We start from the raw sequence: 18,868 nt of genomic DNA, 5'->3' as shown, positions 1-18,868 counted from the left end.
TACTATATAGTCTTACGGGTTTCTACACTAATAAAACACCTGAGGCGATTTACACTCATTAGATTTATTACTTACAACTCTAAAACACAGAGGTAAACTAGAAACAATGATAAACTGACCACTACCTAATAAATAACACAGAATTATAACAAGCTTACGTCACTAGTATAAGAACTGTATAAGATTAACTGTCACCAATAATAATAACTGTTAAAACAACTACAAAAGTCTATTATCACTTTACTATCTGTCATGATTATTATCACTCTGTTACGATGAGAAGACGCGAACACTTCACTTTAGTTTCTCAACTCCTCTCGCCGACTGCAACACGCGCCATTTATATAGTCTACAGAACTTTTGAGAAGGATCTTGAGGTTTCGAACACGCCCGACCAATCACAGTATTTGAAGGTTCTGGAACGCGCTTGTCATTGGTCCATGTCTCCCTGCACCAAGATGAACTTAAGGGAATGATCTAGAACGATCCAGAAGCCCCCCCCCCTGCCACCTCTGTGTACTTTACTAGAAACCCCTCGCCTTCTGCCTTCCTTCTAAACGTCTCATCCATAGCACTGCTCCCTCCTTAAAACTGTTCTGTCCCAGAACAGTTAAGATCCTTCCTGAAGGAGTGGCAAGCAATGAAGCTGGTTTCGATGGATCCACTGGTGTGGCTGACCATGGATTGTAAACAAAACAGGTGACACTAATCACAGTGTCCTTGAAGACTCTTCCAGTCATTGGTCTCACAATCTTCCAGTCTAATCCATCATACCCACAGCCGAGTCTGGGGATCCCTAACTCCGAGTCGGACACTCCCAGGAATTGGAGATGAGTCCGTAGGTCTCACTTTGCCACAAGGCCTGATATGTGGATTCTTCCTGTGGTTGGTCACAAAAATAGAACAGATGTTGGTTCTGATCTTGAAGATGAAGTGCTTTTTTGACTTTTGGATTCTGGAGGTTCAGCCCATCCAACCTTCAAACTTCCTCTTGAAGACCGTAGCAATCCTTCGCGATTATCCCACATTCCTAGCTATGCAATTGGCGAATGCATAGCTCTTTGGCAGTGTAAACAGGTCCTGGCGACTGTCAGTGACATTCCCTTTTTCCTGTGACTTATCCACATTGGCCATGAAATCTTCAAAGTCAAGGCTGTCTTGTTGAAGAACCTGCACTTCTTGTTTTCATGATAGGGCGTTAGTCGGTTGAATTGGCAATCCATGTGATACCTCTTGGTTTCTTGATCATGTAAACCAGATCATTGATCCTTGTGACCACTTCATAAGGTCCATCCCAGGAAGTTTGTAAACTGGGAGAGTATCCATGATGTCATCGAGGGTTGTACAACCAAACCTTGTCACCAGCCTGGTATCCTCCATGGTCTGCTTTGATGTCATAGCATTGCTTCATCATGTCACTGGCATCCTATATCTTTCAGCAGACAGTCTCATGAATCTCATTCATCGTTTTCCGGGGCTTGGTGATGTAGTCTTCCCATTCCAGGTCCACATTGTATTTCTGCTTAGGGGCTCTCTTCCTAGGCATAGCACCATTGACAGACACACACACTGCACAATTTCGGCACCAGTTCTTGACATCCTTCTTTGAATTTGGCCAGTAGAACCTCTCACATACTTTTCTAGGGACTTGTTCTCTCCATAATGCCTGCCAGAGACTCCATCCTGTAGCTGTCCCAATACTTCTGGGATTCTCTTTCTTTTGATGATGATTTGTAGTCGTGTCTGATCAGCTGCAGCATTTTCCATCACCCTCTTCAAGATTCCTCCATCTTCCACAATCGAATCTCATTGTGCCCAGAGGGTCTTAACATGTGGCTACAATGGAGCTACTTGTTGCCAGCTGGGTCGTCTTTGACCACGTTTCCAAAACCACAGGTGCTTTAGATCAGGATCTTCCTCCTGGTCCTTCAGCATTTCATCTCCTCCCCATTAGTCTGTAGCCATAGTTATACAGTTCACTTTGCTTTGATTCCCTCCTGGGAGAGCTGTTGTTTTCTTTCCCTCCTGGCATAAGCAGTGAGGACTAATGACCTTATCACATCCACAATGTCCTGCTTCTTGTCAAACATTGACTTCTTTGGGCACTCGCTTTGAAGATGACCCCTCTCTCTCCACAATCCCAACACTTTATTTCCTTCTTCACAATCCTGAGCCTCTCCAAGACCTTATTAATTATTTCCTCCATGAACTCGTCATGATAATCCTCCACTAATACTGGCCCCTCGCTGATTGTGTAACAGCTTCATATTCCAAAGCCTGAATGAGTGTCTCACTCAATTGCAGCAGGAAAGCAGCAAGAAAGTCAAGGAAGCAAGGGCTGCAGCAATCAATTGGGGCTGAAGGCACAGTACTCAGCACTTCTGGTTATATCATAAATGAATCTAATTCAGAGAAAGCATCAATTCCTCGGGCTCTGATTACGTGCAGTCAGGATGTATTAGGAAATCATGGTGACAGGAATCATTGGGACAGGATAATCCACTCAAGGGACCATGGCTACCACCTTCAACAGTGCTCATATCATGCTAGCAGAATGCTTACAATGTTTCTTACTGTGTCATGAGGAATGGACCAACACAAGTCTATCAGATCTGGGACAACACTGCACCATCTTTCTGGCAAAGATTTGGGGCATCATGGCTTGTGACAACATAGGCATTGCCAGGCACTATTGCAATAAGCATATAGTAATCCTGTCAGACTGTCCGGCAGCCCTTAAGGCTCTTGACTCCAATGAAATCAAGTCCAAATTGGTGTGGGAGTGCCACAAAACGCTCAGCAGGCTTGCAACGCTCTACTCTGTGCATCTTGGTTGGGTACCTGGCCATGTAGGCATAGGAGGTAATGAGATTGCAGATGTGCTTGCTGAGTGGGGTTCTAGTATGCCATTTCTTGGCCCAGAGCCGGGCTGTGGCATAAGTGAAACAACTGCCTTCCACACAATAAGTAAATGGTCCAGGGACTTACACCACCAGCAATGGCAGGGTCATCCTGGTCAAGCACTTGACAAAAGGCTGCTGGCAGACGCAAACCCTCGCTTCACCAGCTGACTGGTGAGTCTGGGTAGAGGTCAGGTCAAGCAGGTGATTGCCCTGATAACTGGACATGGCCACTTCATGAAACATCTCCACACAATTGGATGTGTAGGCTTTGTAATCAGTCTGAAGAGACTGCTAAGCATATCATACTGGATTGTGAAAGTCTTGAAGCTAGAAGAAGGGTTCTGTTTGGCTGTAAGCAACCAGGTGAAGAATGGAATGTAGGTATAGGGAAGAAACTCCTGGACCTTGTAAAGGACAGGGGAGTTGGTTTGTCTAACTTACATGCTTTGGGACACACAATAAGCTTCGGTTGACGTGTGAGGTTCTTTGAACCTTTGGATCTTTGAATCCATCCCTTCAAAACATAAACAGTATTGTGATTGTTATCTAGTGTAGTTTAGTGATAATAATTATCATTGTAGTGACAGTTGTATCAAGATACGAGATACAGGACAGTGATACAGATACGCGAGCACGTGATACGGAACGTTGGTAAGGATACGTGATACACAAGCTGTGATACAGAGTCCTGGTATAAGATACAGACTGTGATAGTGTTTCATACTGTGTTACTGAATTGTAAATATTAGAGACTGTGTGATGAGTGATGAAGCTTTATATTGGCCATCTGAATACTTGTTATTTAAGTGAATAATAGCCTGTAGTAGAATTGATTATCTGTTATTTCGTGAGTCAATCTTTTCATTTATTCAGTTTAGAGTAAAATAAAGTGCAATTATAACTGCAAGTGTTGTCAGCTCATTCTATAGTTAAAGGACCCACAAGAACTAGGTTTTTGTAGAGGGAAAATCCGTAACAATAGAAAGGGAAACATCAATGTGGATGTTTATTATTATTCAAAAATAATCATAGTATTTTCAGTTCAAGAATTTTGACGATGGATGAAAAAGCAAATAGTTTGTCTAGTCTGGCCTCACGCTAATTAAACAAAACTTAAGAGTAGAGAAAGGTAGAGGTTTCATTCATTTTTCATCAGCCCTCATTATTATTCTAATTGAAATTGTTTTTTTATGAAATTGAATGGCTTACCAATTCTACCATACAGTTGCAGTATCAATGCATCCTACTCTAATGAGACAGATGTTAGAGCACGTTGTTTTGGCGAAATAAGTTCCTGTTTGGTCCATTACTGAGTACTATCCATTATTATTATAATAATATGTATTCTCTTCATGATTTTTCACCGCACTCCGATTCGTAATTTTAGAAAAACGTTTTGTCTAATCAGTGTGCGGCAAGCTTTGAGATTGTAAACCAGCTAGCAGTAAATCGCTAGCAATTTGTGATATAGATATCATTGAAAAATGTATGCAAACCCTAGTAAACAGAATTTCGAATAACCCAGAAACCGTATTGTAATCTATACTAAATACAAATCAATTAGTATTATCTTATCGGAAAATTTTAAGTGATTGAATTTACTTATGTTGTTCTACTCCAGTAATAAGTTCAATAAAATAAAATCTTTCAACTTTTCAAATTATAAAAAACTTTCTCTGCTTCCTTTCTCCACAGATTTGAGTAATTTCCAACGTTATGTGACACAACTTTCATCATTCGTGAATATCCATTCAAGTGTGAATCAATCGTAATTCAGTTGGAATTCATTGTATTCAGTGGATCATGGAAATAGCATGTAACAATGTAAATTATTGTCGAATAATAGGAGCTTCATTCTTCTCTAAGTAACAATTCAAATGATTCTTATGTTTGTCAAATTTAAAAATCATTTTTTTTAAAGCTACAGCTTTAAAAAATCTAGATTACTTCTTCAAATAAATTCGACTATTTGATTTTTGCTAGTAGAAAGTTTTCGCCGAATCCTTTGATTGAAGGTTGAATGGATGATCCGACCAGAGTCAACGGTGAGGGATAGAAAGGACTGATAAATATTTTTCTCCTACCGATACCTTGAAAAGAGAGCATTTCTGCACTGATTATAGGCCGCAAAGAATCACTTTTCTGCTCCAGTGAGCAAAGTATTACTTTGTGTACTCCAGATTTGCAGCATGACAACACAAAATAGTTAGTAGGTTATATGGAGCACCAGTGCAGGAAAATCAAAATTAAATTTGTAACACTGACTGTGGTATAGTGAGGTCCACGTTGCCTTGCCATTATGTGCCTTGATTATAGTCATTTCAATGTTTACATAAGATAAACCCCCTTCAAGCCCCCTTTCAATTTTTAATTGAACTACTAATCATTATAATTTAATAATTATTATTATTCAATTTTAAACAAATTAAAGTTTTATTAATAGTGAAATTACACAGAAAAACATTTGATGGATTTCAGGGAATTTTACCCATAATTACCAACTTTTCATATTCAATGGTAACTGTAGGAAAAATTTAATGTGAAATATGTGCGCAAAGTTTGTTTGCTGCACTCAAGAAACCATTATTCCGCACTCGCCTACGGCTCGTGCGTATACGTTTCTTTCGGTGCAGCAAACTGTCACTTTGCGCACTAGTTGCACAAATAACTATTTCATCTTATTTCATTGCGGGAGTAAAATAAACAATGTTTAATTTACTTTCCTATGGTTTGGATACCACCTTTCAATCTGATCTTTATCCATATTGATCATCACCATACTTAAGTACCGGTTTCAGAATTCCGTATCAGTGTTATCGGTATTCCACCAAACAGTTTCATTCTCCATATCATATTGGAGATATTATATAATAAGCAGACATTTTTTAAATGATATTGTATGGCAGATTTCAAAATATCTGCAGTATTATAATTATTATGTTCAATGTATGCGATGTATTCAAGAATCCATCGAACATAATTTGTTTCCCATGTATAGCATTGATAGCAATTATCAATTATCCTCCTTGGTCATTTCTTTGTTATTATAATAAATGATCATAATTATTATAAGAAATAACATATTAGAAATGAAGTATTTTTATGGGGCTAGATACATATTTATTGATAAAAAATCACTAGTACCCTTGTTATACTTTTATGTAAAACACGACTAGTTTCCCATTCTCATATTTTGCAGACTGCAAAATAATAATTCATATTGACACTCCAGAATAAGATAAATGCCCAAAACTAGTCGTGTTTTACATAAAAATATAAGAAGACCACTAGTAATTTTCTACAAGTCATAAAATTAGTAATAATGTAAGATTTGATTGTTTGAATGACGTCTATCTATGTGAGATGTGAATCAACTATCGATTGATGATTTTTCGTTCAGTTTTTATTCAGTTATTCGTCTATCAAGTAAGCATAATTTGTAGACTAACGTATTTTTAGCAGGTATATGTTCTTATATTCTTTTTGTTCTCTCTCGTCTCCAATGTAGTTCGCAGATGTGATGTTTGCGTAGTTTGTAAGGTAGAGATTTTTAAACTCTCACATTGTTCCACTTCCAATAACAATGCCTTACCAACGCAAACTCATTCTCTTTAACACTTTTTATCGTTGACGTGTAAGAACAGTTCCACCTTAACTATTATTCTGACGAATAAAGATGATTTTTCTCAAATGGAAACACCTGCTAGTTTTGTGAACAGTGTAGTGTTCCTATTATGCTCAACGTGTTGTAGGTTATAACACATTCAATTTGCATAGACTCATCGTCTGCTTTTGATTGCATTGTTCTAAATGGAAGATCTCAAGAACAATCTTCAGTTCCACGTTCCGAACTTTTAATCATCATCGTCATTATCAACAAGACCTCTTCTCGATTTTCCAAATAATAACTTGGTTTCAAATCAAGTTGAAATCTTTCAGTATGAAGAGATGCGTGAGCAGTGCAAGTTGATATCAAAGTTTTTCAATCCCAGAAGTCAATTTCCAGTTCGAGTTTATCCTTTTTCTTCTCAGTTATTCATTTAGTATCTTCAAACTTTCAAATCCTCATGCAAATTGCAACTTCTCACTTTGAAGCATTTTGTTCGCCCTCTTAGATCCAATCAAAGTTCACCAGTCACTTCAAATTTAATCTCGAATTGGAACAGTCATTTTAAATATCCCTCAACTCAATTAATCAGTTGAGTCTGTCCAAAGTCACTTATCAACAAATTCTATCTATCATATTAATGACAATTAGTGCTCTATCTATCGTAAAGTCAGCAAACACAGGGAGGTAAGTTAATTTGAATTGCTACATCATTGTTGTTTTTCGATTTAACTGTATATTTATTGTTCCGTTTGCTCCAAGAATTTAATATTTTGTTGTCCATTCTCATTGCTGTCTGTAACACGTATCCAAAGTGACAATCTTTTTTGGTAACTATCCAAAAGTATTAATTTATAGAACTAATGACTTGCAGTGTGTCCTTGAAATCATTTTAATTTTGTTGTGGTTTCACACACTAGAGCAAAGATATATGTCCCTATAATGCAGTTTTCTTAGTTTCCCAAAGTAATCATTATAAATTTATTGAGAATAGTTAAAAATACAGATGTTCCGTAAAATAGCTTTTTAGTTGTAGGTTGAGTCATATGTCGAAACGGAGTAAATCATCACGGGTTCTTACATAAAAGTTAAAAAAGGTTGTGATGTTTCATTATAATAAAACTCTTCGATTTAATGTTCCGTTCTCAAGGTTAAATGCTATGAAATTATTCGCAGATCATAGGATTCATGTTCTTTGAATCCTGCCAATACGAGTGAATCCAGAAAGCAAATAAAAGTTTAAAACATGTTGTGTTCCAGAACAAAGTGATTTTGAGTTTCGAGCTGCAGAGATTCAGTCTGATGGCGTTATAATAATGATTTGATTATAAGCTTTGAGAATTATGATTTCAGTTTAAATCAATATTATAACTTTGAGGAGTGAGTTGAATAAAGATTAAGGTTTTGCCAGATGATGTTGCTTAAAAGGATGCTCGGTTGCTCACATCAACCAAGGACTGTGAGAAATATGAGAGTAGATCTGATTTATTCAAATTGGAAATAAGAAGTGAGTAGCCTCATAAGACTAGAACTGGGAGAGGATGATGATCTAGGTTGGATGGAACTACAGCTACAGTTTCGAAGCTCATAACTTCAGTCGGTTGAGTTAGTGGAACTGGTTTCATTCTTATCCGTGTGTTCTAATGAAATTGGATTTGCTATTGTGAGATTCCTGAATACATTACAAGAATTTATTCTGATCCTTGAATTCGGTTATCTAGTAAAAAAGATCGATTTATCAAACTCTCCAATATTTTGTATATATATGATTTGTTATTGTAAGAAATAGTGCCAGTTTCAAGTGGATCATTATTGTAGTAGAATTTTTTTTAATTTTCGCTGATTCTATGTTCTAATATTATGGTCTTTGCTCCATATTGAGTATGATTTGAGCTCAAATCAATTCAAGTTGAGATGAGTTGACCCCCTCTTATACTTGACATTTAATCTGCATGAACCTTCAATTAAAGAACGGACACTTTGCAATTGAAAAACATATATTAGCTGTTTTAGCTCCAAAAAAAGCAGAAAAACCGTTTGTTACCTATTAACAGTTATATTGTGAAGACTATTCTAATTTCTACGCAAACCTTATTTCTAAAGCCTAATGCTGCGGGAAATTAAGTTTACTGGAGGTAGCAATGCTTGAGTGGGCAATAAATAACCTTTTGTTTGATGCATAGTTTGTGATAATGCTGGAAGGTCTTGAAAGATATACAAAGCTCCAAGAAGATTTTCAGAGCGTCATAACCCTGATCCATAAAAAAGACTACTAGCCTACTTGAAGACTGTTACTGACAATGTCACTGCCTCTGTCACTTTCAACATTTCCTATCACATTACCTAGAGAATGTCATAGATCAATGTATGATCACGCGCGATTATATTTTTTGAAAAAAAGATGAAAAATTCAATTATCTTTTTTCGAAAGTTTTATACTTTCAAGAGCGGATATCACGAAAATCGTTAGAGATATCACAAAACTATAAAATACCGAACTTTTAGGAAAATGTACCAAGTTCCATTATAGTATGGTTGATCATGTTTAGCATTGTTCTGAAGATATAAGCGTGTAAGCAAAAAATGGGAAAATGAAACTTCAAGAACACCCTCACTCTCTTAAAAGTTAGCAGACGGGGTAGGGGTGAAGACATTTGACATGTCTTTTATGGCTCGGCAGGAGCGGGACCATGTCGAATTACCATCTCCATAAGCGTAATGTTAATTGGGATTCCATATAACTCGGTTGATTTTCATCCGAATGTTCCAGTCAATATCTCATTTTGAAGGTCTGTTAATTCTCTATTTAAGTTGCAATGTGGAAAATTAATATTTTTTGAGAGAACGTTTATATTTATCTTTTAAGTGAGAAACTTTTATGATTTTTTTCCTGTATGAATATTTTCGAAATTCATCTTGCAACATAAATTCGTTTTGATGAGTTCTGTTGAAATTAATTTATTCATAAAAATCTACACATCCTTATGGTTTTTGAATGGAATCTAGCAAAGGAAATTTTCGTCTGCAAGCCACTGAAAAATGGAGTTGTTAAACAGAGTACGTTGACAGACCCTTACACGCACGCACAAGCGGGGTGTGACCGCCATCAGTTGCTGTCTGGAGGGGTGCCGGTTCATGGGCTTCGTTCCCCTGTGAACAATAGCTCTTATACTTCCACTTCCTTTTCAAAGTTATTTGCAGAAATATTCACAAGTAAATGCATCTTGACCAGAGTGTGGACAAAATATAATCGGTTTATATTAAATGTGATTAGAATCAATTTATTGTTATCCAAATTTTAAAATTGGATTTCAATGATAGTGGAAAAATCATGTTACAGTACTTTTTAAACAGAGTAGTAAATTTTTTTTTATCTTTTGATGCATGTATTTTCAATACACCTATTTACTGGTACTTTTGTAAACTTACTATACTGTATTGTGTTTGCATAAGAATTGTTTGGTATTTCGAATGAGTATAGGATGTAATTACATTCTATAATCACTGGTTATTTTTCGAAGATCAGAAGTTTCATGAGATTTATCTTCACATAAAAAAATGTGAATGTGAAGTAGGTGACCTATTCCATTTCAAAACTTACCATCATGATGAAATATTAGTAAAACTAATTAACAAGTATTTTACACTAAATGGATGAATTTCCCCATATCTATATGTCCCACTCACAAATATCATATTATTATTTTTGAAATTATACTATGAACTCAATTTGCTCAATAGACTCTCTGTGATTCATTATATTATATTATATGACTGAAATCGACAGTGGGCTAATTTTGTTGATGCATGAAATTCAGAATCAATTTATAATTAATTCAAAGTGGAATATATTCTATTCATTTATAATTCTGCTAATAACCTGTATTCTATAGAAAAACGATCAAGTAGTCATGCAGAAATAAATATTATTATATAAGACATTTTATTCAAATACACCTCACCTCTCTCACTCTCTCTCTCTCTCTCTCTCTCTCTCTCTCTCTCTCTCTCTCTCTCTCTCTCTCTCTCTACCCCTCTCTCTCTCTCTCTCTCTCTCCTCTCTCTCTCTCTCTCTCTCTCTCTCTCTTCTCTCTCTCTCTCTCTCTCTCTCTCCTCTCTCTCTCTCTCTCTCTCTCTCTCTCTCTCTACCCCTCTCTCTACCCCTCTCTCAACTTTATTTCAGTTGAATAAATGAAATTAACGTTTTTACTTTCCTTGCCCTACTACCATAGGTAAGGAAAGTATTGCTTTCCAAAAAAAATTAAGGTACCCTAATTTCAAGTTTTCTATACGTTTCAAGGTCCCCTGAGTCCAAAAACATGATTTTTGGGTGTTGGTCTGTGTGTGTGTGTGTGTGTGTGTATGTGTGTGTGTGTGTATGTGTGTATGTCTGTGAACACGATAACTCCATTCCTAATCAACCGATTGACTTGAAATTTAAAACTTAAGGTCCTTATACCATGAGGATCTGACAATAAGAAATTCAATGAAATTGAATTCAAAATGGCGGAAAAAATGGCGGATAATTACTAAAAAACCATGTTTTTCACGGTTTTCTCGAAAACGGCTCTAACGATTTTCTTCAAATTTATACCATGGATAGCTATTTATAAGCCCTATCAACTGACATGAGTCTCATTTCTGGAAAAATTGCAGGAGCTCCGTAATATTCTTTTGAAAAATGGCGGATAATCACTAAAAAACCATGTTATTCACGGTTTTCTCGAAAACGGCTCTAACGATTTTCTTTAAATTCATACCATGGATAGCTATTTATAAGCCCTATCAACTGACATGAGTCCCATTTCTGAGAAAATTGCAGGAGCTCCGTAATATACTTGAGAAAAATGGCGGATAATTACTAAAAAAAACATGTTTTTCACGATTTTTTCAAAATAACTTGACCGATTTTTTTCAAATTCATACTCTGTATAGTTATTTATCAGCTCTATTAACTGGCATGAGTCTCCTTTCTGGGAAACTAATGGGGGGTCCACCCCATCCTTGAGAAATGGACTTTGTAACCTCCTTTTCGTGCATGAGGTAGGTAGGTAGAGCAGTTCATAAAAAGAACACATAGTCGAGATATTTCATCTGTAGAACAGCTGTTTTGACGACTTTAAAAAATGACGACTAAAAAAAAATCATCGAATTTCACAATTTACACAAAGGTAAAAGTACTCTGAAAACAATTATATATACACATATACAAAAGTCTGATCGTAGTTTCGAATATGAGCAAGGAAAGTTGTGTGAGTGTACCACACCAGATTTTTGTATAGAGTTACTGGGAAGGATATTTTGAATATTCTTTCCGAAGAATGCACATTGATAAGTCCAAAGCTCCGCCAATTTCTTTAGATGCATAACAATATTATCTATAGTTATTCCAAATTGCTTCTTTCATATATTATACAGTTCAATAGAAATAAAAGTACTCTTTTAAAATTGTTTACTCACAACATGTTTCGTCTATATGATGCCATTATCAAGTGATTGCAAAATATGTTATTTTTATTAAAGAGTAGCCCTAACAAAAAAGGCAGTTCATTAATAATAAATTATTTTCTTTGTCTATATTATGTAAATTCATCTATACTTTTGCTGTATTGTAAGCTTTTGTATTTATTATATTGTGTATAAGCCAGTATATATTGTGATCTACATAAATAAAGTACTCAATCAATCAGAGGGAGAGAGTGAGAGAGACACTTGATCGTGTTTTGATGAGAAGGATGTAATTTTATATTCAGAGAGTCGACAATAATTCGTGGAAACTGCCAATTTATGTAGTTACATCACAATATTATGTTATTGTTATTCAAATTGCATTCAATCTTCATTCTCATAGGGTAATTAGTAAAATTCGTTAAAATAAATAGCAATACTGTCATTTATTGTAAATTAGTGTATAAGCCAGTATATTGTAACATCCTGAGACATACATACAAACGGGCGACTGTATTTATTTATTTATTTATTTATTTATTTACCAACGGTACACACCAATTACAACAATCAAAAAGCACAAAAAGAAGCATATAAATAAGAATAATAATAATAATACTAATAAGCATAATTATAACCTAATAATAAGCATAATAACAAGCATAACAATAACAAGCTAAGTTAAAGAGGATTGGCTAGTGCCCCCTAAGTATACATATTACATAATGAAGCTAAATTTTAAAGCAAAGCAATGAAGGTAAAGCATACAAAGTAGCCTATAGCCAAATAAAAGAGAAAAATAAATTAGGCAAACCTCAGCATTAGATCACTAACAAGTAATCACAAAGGGTATAACAAAATACATGCATAAAAAAACAAAAGGAGAAAGGATGATAAGACGAAAGATATATAAATATCAGCTAACAACAAAGAAGGAGCTAGAGTCCCCACCGCATGGCTGCCCTCCTGAAAGCTACCACGGACACATCAAAGAAATCAATTCCTGCCGCAGCAGCCTCACAACCAGATCGCAGCACCCTTGACAAACCACTATTGTATGCGTAAGCTGTTGTATGAAGACGTCGTCTGAAGATCGACCTGGAGCGGGTCCCTCTTGGAGCACAGATATCAATGCCAGCCAACAATTCCGGGCAGTCCAATGCTCCATTCACCAATTTGTAAAGAAGCATCAAGTCAAAGAGTCTCCTCCTAGAAGCCAAAGGTGAAAGGCCAAAATGTCTCTCAATTTCCTCCACAGGCACATCAAAGTATGCAAACCCCATCCTGCAGCCAAGCATTCTCACAAAACGTCTCTGGACCTTCTGTAGCATATCAATCTGGTATTGGTGGTATGGGGACCATATGACAGAAGCATACTCCATAACAGGAAGGACCAGTGCCCTGAACAGAACCAGGAGACTATGAGGAGATCTGAAATCTCTAGAGGACCTGAAAATGAATCCAAGCAGTGACCTAGCCTTGGCTGTTATCCCACACACATGCTCCAAAGGACTAAGGGAGGGACTCATGGTAACCCCAAGGTCATTGAATTTGAACACTCTTATCAGAGGAGCACCCTGCAGGACATATTAAATATCAAGGATATTGGACCCACGTCTGAAAGACATCATCACACACTTAGCAGTGTTCAGTGCCATGCCATTATCCAAACACCATTTATCAATGTTCAAGAGTGAAGACTGCAGTGCATTGCGCCCTGTACCATGCGACACCACATCAAAAAGTTTCACATCATCAGCATACATTAAGAAATTGGAAGAGATGACACTACCAATATCATTCATAATAAGTTGAAAAGGAGGGGACCCAGATGAGACCCCTGTGGAACCCCAGATAAGGCCCTGAATGGTGATGACTCATGACCCTCATACCTAACAATAAGAGTTCTATCCCTCAGGTAGCTATCCAACCACATTAGCAATGATCCATGGACTCCATAACCCTTCAACTTGGCAATCATAAGAGTGTGATTAACTCTATCAAAGGCCTTTGAGAGATCCAAGTACAAGCAATCCACCTGACAAGCATTCACAAAGGCTCCCATCACAAAATCCAGAAGATTAGTAACTGTAGATTTAGACCTCAGAAACCCATGCTGCTCCATAGATATACCCTTATGCAGGCAGAAATAAAGATGGTCCGTAACTATGCCCTCAAATACCATGGCTATCACAGACTGGATAGTAATAGGTCTATAATTTCTGGCATTACAATGGTCACCTGACTTGAACACAGGCACCAGGAAACCACTCTTGAGAACCTCAGGGGAAGATACCTACTGTTAGCAGAGCAGCAAAGAACACAGCCAGGTGACAACAACATTGTAGAAGCAACATTCGTTGGTTCTACAGTTGGGTCTACATTAGTTGGTTCTACATTCGTTGGTTCTACATTAGTTGGAAGGGAACAGCGTTGATGCTATTCAGAAGTATGCTGACACACAACCAAGCTACTCTATGGTGACGTTCATCTTGTACTGTCAGCATTCATTGAACAGAAACAGCATTGAAATCATCCACGAGGTATGCTGACACTCAACCAAGCTGCTCTATAGTGAGATTCAGTCTAAATGTCAGCATTAGTTGAACGTGACGAGCTTCGATGTTATTTATTAGGTACGCTGACACACAACCAAGCAGCTTTACACTGAGACAGTGTCAGCATTAGTTAAAGGTGAAACATTGATGCTATTCACTAGCAATACTGACTGTTGAAAGTGAACTACCCTTTAGAGTACCTGAGTCGGTCAGCATTGACTGAATGGGAAGCATAGATCTTATTCATAAGGAATGCTGACAGTTGTAAGTGAATCTTCTCACAGTAAGTGTCTAGCACTCAAAACTTTTCAGCAGGGCTATGAACATTTTTAGGCCAGTCCCCAAACCTCCAACAATCAATTAGTTACGGGAGCCTGTAACTGTGGATGGATTTTCATTAGGGGTGACTTCTTTTACGAAAGACTGACTATTCGCTCTTCCTCTTCCTCTACTCTCCTCTTCCTCTACTCTCCTCTTCCTCACTTCTCACACTCACACAAACACACATACCTTCTTCAGAGATTTTTTACTTCTTCTAGCCAAATCTATTTTTTATAGGAACGGCTAATGGATTCTGAAGTTACCCGGCTATCCTGCCGAGCCTTAATACCCTGACCCTGAGCAGAGCGACTCCTACTGGAGTCGAAAATTGCCTTCCAAACATCATCCTCTATATCGTCTTTTGAGCATTCATTGTATGGAATAAATAAACACTTTATAAACCTCTGTCTATTTTTTATAAATTCCACGTACTGTACTCGCTCTGATACTGATGATTAATATGACTCTACTGGAACAAACCAAACCTCCTAATTGACGTAATTGCAATACATTTTCGTGCAAAGCAAACAAACGGCTCATCCTTGATCCCAGCCACTCCACATCTAGTTTCAGTAGACTCATCTACAAGCAATAGCCATTGTTGTTCAACGGCTCGCTTCAAGTGGCTAACATGTTATTATATAACGTGGCTAACTATTATAATAGTTCCAGTGTTTATGCATACTGTCCTTATATCCTTATCAAAACAGTTAACAGTTTCTACCTGATCAAAAATATAGTAAAGCCAGTTACACACATCGATTTTCGGACGTTCGATTCTTTGCCGTCCTTTTGAACTCAGATCAGATTAAACAGAGCTTCACAAACATCATATGTTTAATATAATAGAGTTTATAAGGACGGCTGAAAATTGCACGTTCAAAAATCGATGTGTGTGTAACTGGCGTAACACTGCCGCAAAATCAACCATAATTGAATCCGACAATCATATTCAACTACAAATTCAAATACATAAACTCCTCCATACATAAACGTAGTGTATTAGTTCGAAACGATGAGTGCAGGCGCGATCTAGTGAGAAATAGTTTGAACTCAAATATATGTCCGACCAAGGCTTGTTACACACACACCGATATTTAGACATACGATTTTCAGCCGTCCTTATAAATTATATTATTGATTGAACAGATTATGTTTGACAAATCCCGTTCAATCTGATAGAATTCATAAGGACAGCAAAAAATTGAATGTCAAAAAATCGATGTGTGTAACTGGCTTAATAAGACTATATTCCGGAGTAATTTTTCTTTCAATTGGAGGATTTAGATAATTTTTGCAGTCGTATATTATTTGTATTCATGAATTATTAGATTTTGAATCGAGTAATTTATCCATAGGACAATTTAGTGTAAGAGTACTTGGAGCGTCAATATTATCGTTGTCATCACTCACGTTACTCACTAGTATCATTCTCTCTTTGGTTTGTGGAAAAATGTAAAAAGGTTATTTGTACCATGTATTTTTTTTTGTGCAATAAACGATTTGATTGGATGTTTTTTGCGAAAAACGATGAATGCACTCGAATTCATGTATCAAGGAATGAATCCCTAGACAAATCAATAGTAAAGATCGTTTAATTTTGAATTAAAAATGAAACCAAAGGACAAACGTAAGAGCTTTCAGGGTGTTAATTAATTTGATCATCAATTTTTTACACTACTTACTCCTTGTGTTGCAAAGAATGAGGTTTGCGAAAAAACTATGATTTGATTTGATCTCGATTCAAGAAATGAATCCATAGCACAAATCCGAAACCAATACAGCTTTTAATCAGATGTTGGATGGTTTGTGTTGTTTTTAGTGGGAGGGGGTGGAAGAAGGTTTCTTAATAAACGGTGAGCTGACTTATCTGGTGTTGTGAAGCTGCCCTCCTTGAGGTGAGGTGGAACTCCGTCCAGGAATTTGTGGAACTCGCTGTGAAGAGCTGCTGGAATTTGCAAGTGCCACCTTTCTGCCTTTAACGTTTGCACGTCTTTTGATCAGTGAAGCCCCAAACCCCAAACAACTCACTAAATTACTCGCTCACAACTACTCAACTCGTCGAGGTTTCTGCTTTCTGTCCTCTGTTCGTTTTGATGTTTGACGGCTTTCATGCTCATATCAATCTCGTGTTGTCCCATTCATCGCGTTTGACTCGAGTCTCTCGGCAATAATTAATGCTCTGTTTGGCCTGCTGATTAATGTCTGATGTGTACGTTACATTGAACCGGATTGTTGACTCAACATTTCCTCCCAAATATAACCTATCCTGTTATAATCTGAAAATGCTATTATATTCTCAACCAATCGAAATAAACTAACATTCAACATAGTCCAGTTTTACAGAAGCCTGTGAATTTTAGTCATAATTTGATGCCTCGAGAACAAGCTTTTTTCAAAAAGAATGCCTCTCTGATTGATTCTCGTGGCATTTAATCACGTTTGAAATTTAACAGGATATTCTATTCTATTCTATTTAGGTCTTATCATCAGTCATGTGCAAGCCTGGAGCTTTTTTGAAAATCATCCTCTCATAAATTCGAGACGGGACGCCAATAATTCATTTTGCAATCGAAAATCGCGTAGGATTTCAATTATCACAAAAATTCAGCTCGATTTCCACCTCTAGAACGGTATTAGGGTGAGCATTGTATTCGTGAGTATTGATGTTGAACAGGAAAGATGTTCGTTAGCATTTCAGCGTGATAAAAACGAAAATCTATCTTTTACACTGTAAACGTTGGAGAAGGCTTTCACATTGAGGAGGTGGAGTAGTAAGTGAGTGAGTGAGGAGTGAAGAGTAAGTGAGGAGGCGCTCTGTAATTAATTCTGTCCCATTTAACTTTGAGCGGGCAGACAGACTGTAAAGGTAACTGGTGCTTTCATCTCTCTCCATTCCTTCCCCAATTATATCATCCAACTTTTCTCTGCCCCAACTTTCTGACGCTATGTTTTCCATTAGATTTTCTCTTGTCAGATATGCTCTAAACATATATTATTATGGCAATAAGTGTACTCTAGTCTTCTGATGAGCGTTCATTCAGCCGTGAATTATCGTTTGTTCAACTAATATGAAACTCGATTCTAATTCAGCTTTTTCAGAAAGTCTCCTACTTTGAACATGATATCATATTATGGCAATACAGTAATATTAGTATTACAACACTCTATTGAACTGTCTTTCATCCGTGCATCATCGTTTGTAGAATAATTATGAAACTTTATTTTGATTTGGGTTTTCGGAGAATTATTTTCTGCGAAATTTAATTATTGTATACGTCAACTTAAGATATCCCAGAAATTATCTCTCGTTGTTATTCGTGAGATTGAATTACTTACTGTATGATCCAGCTGTCAACTCAATTTCTAATTAGATCTTTCAAATTCATCCTATATTTTTTTTGCAAAACTCAATCACTGTATGATTCAGCTATCCTAACTCAATTTTTAATTAGCTTTCACGAAATTTACTACACCGTCTTTTGCAAAATTCGATTACTTTACGATTCAGCTACTCTAATTCAATTGTAATAGAACTTTCCCCTTATGTATTCTTTATCATTTTCTGTACAACTCAATCCCAGAATAATGTGAACTGAATTGTATTGTAATGTATTTTGCGAAAAAGTGTTCTTATATCGTGCATTACCGTATGATTCAACCAATTCCTAACTTGACTTTTTCAGTATTTGACTTATCTAGTTTTTCTCATTATCATATTGTTCGAACATTGTAACTTGAGTGATGGATGTTGAGCTGTCGCAATCTCATTTGGCGTACATGGGTTCAATAACTGCAATCTCATTACATTCATGGGTTTTATAGTAATAGGTTCTAATGTAATTGTCATCATTGATATATTAGGTAAGGTTTCCGCTAGTGAGGTGGCATATGACAAAATCAAACTATCCTTTCAATTCAATTCAATTCAAGGCCATATGAATTCGACACAATTCAATTCACCAATAACAATTTTAGTTTTACTAAATTTTTTGCCATTAATTGTAACTGGCTGTTTCCGCAGCCAATTA

The 18,868-nt window shown here is 36.6% G+C and overlaps 1 protein-coding gene across 4 annotated transcripts in view; it reads left to right on the top strand.

Moving 5' to 3' along the window:
- Window positions 1–18,868, top strand: part of LOC111053995 (KH domain-containing, RNA-binding, signal transduction-associated protein 3) — a 290,245-nt gene that overhangs the window by 136,916 nt on the left and 134,461 nt on the right. The window lies entirely within an intron of this gene.

The sequence above is a fragment of the Nilaparvata lugens genome, chromosome X (assembly GCF_014356525.2).
Source record: "Nilaparvata lugens isolate BPH chromosome X, ASM1435652v1, whole genome shotgun sequence".
NCBI classification, from domain to species: Eukaryota; Metazoa; Arthropoda; class Insecta; order Hemiptera; family Delphacidae; genus Nilaparvata; species Nilaparvata lugens.
Note: the sequence above shows the minus strand (reverse complement) of the source record. Positions and strands in the feature narration are given on the sequence as shown.